Source organism: Odontomachus brunneus, unplaced genomic scaffold (genome assembly GCF_010583005.1).
Source record: "Odontomachus brunneus isolate Ranch 3 - 2012 unplaced genomic scaffold, Obru_v1 Obru_scaffold_089, whole genome shotgun sequence".
In the NCBI taxonomy this organism is placed as follows: domain Eukaryota; kingdom Metazoa; phylum Arthropoda; class Insecta; order Hymenoptera; family Formicidae; genus Odontomachus; species Odontomachus brunneus.
The window spans coordinates 764429-765870 of record NW_022639539.1 but is presented as its reverse complement, the minus strand read 5'-3'; the positions used below and the strand labels follow the sequence as shown (position 1 = coordinate 765870).

At 37.1% G+C, this 1442-nt stretch overlaps 1 pseudogene; it reads right to left on the bottom strand.

Moving 5' to 3' along the window:
* The window catches only part of LOC116848101, a 3044-nt pseudogene extending 2125 nt beyond the window's left edge, over positions 1 to 919 (bottom strand).
* Positions 920 to 1442: the final 523 nt, after the last annotated feature.

Genomic DNA, 1442 nt, shown 5'->3' with positions numbered 1-1442 from the left:
CAAGATTGACGGTCAGGAAGGCTTTGCTGTGTGTTTGGTGGGATTGGCAAAGAATCATCCACTATGAGCTGCTCCCCTACGGCCAAACTCTTAATTCGGACTTGTACTGTCAACAATTAGACCGTCTGAAGGAATCAATCGCCCAGAAGCGGCCAGCTTTGGCCAATAGGAGAGGAATTGTGTTCCATGAGGACAACGCCAGGCCACACACATCGATAGTGACTCGCCAGAAGCTCCGGGAGCTTGATTAAGAGGTTCTTATGCATCCACCTTATAATCCGGACCTGGCACCAAGTGATTACCACCTGTTTCTGTCTATGGCGAATGATTTTGCTGGTGAAAAATTCGCCTCAAGAGAAGCTTGTAAAAATCGACTGTCCTAGTTTTTTGCCAATAGGGAAAAGGGTTTCTATGAGAGAGGCATAATGGAATTACCTTCAAAATGGCAACAAGTTATCGAACAAAACATTGCATATTTGACCTAAATCGGATCGTTCTAACTATGCTAAATAAAGCCTTCAATTTCATGCAAAAATAATGAATTTCTTTTTACTACACCTTATATTTAGATAATTTAATACTTAGAAGACATAATAGGACTGCTGATTAATATATGATTGCCGTATAATAAATTTTTGCCACTTTCTCACATACCAAGAAATCTGTATTGCCTGGTTTTAATCCACGTTCGTGTTCTCTACTATTTAAAGCGTTAAACATCGAATTGATCCATTCACAAAATTTTGCTGTGGAAATTCAATCTTTCAACTCTTTATGGTGTAAACCGTAATAACGGAAGCCTTTCGCAACAGAATTGCTAAGAATCTGTAATGATAAATGTTATAATCTAAATAGAACAGTGTACACAATATTTTTGTCAAGATATTAATCTTACCTGCACAGTTAAACGAACTCGCATTTTTGATGATGTTTTAAGGTCCAAATGATGCTTTGTTAGTTTAGCACAAAATGGTATTGGCATACAACGATCTATTTCATGTAATCTCCTAAAATATATATTGGGATACAAATTAGTTCGTCCGTTTTCAAAAGATTGCTCTGGCTGTTATGAATGTTTCATAGTGACAGTTGATTTCGGTGGTTTCAGAGAGGTTAGACATCTGTCAATAATATTCAGTTTATATCGTTTTGAGTTTCATACAAAACCCCTGTTTTTTACTGTGTTGAATATGTCAAATTTTGTGTTATCTAAGCAGCATTTGCGGGAGGTTTTAATTTTCTGCTTTAATTGGAAGAAAAGTGCAGCTGAAACACATCGAATGCTTGTAGAAGTTTATGATAACAATGCTCCAACTGATAAATCATGTAGGGAATGATGTCGACGTTTCAAGAATGGTGATTTCAGCGTTGAAAACAAGCCTCGCTCTGGACAGCCAAAAAAATTCGAAGACAAAGAATTGGAGGCATTACTCGATGAAGAT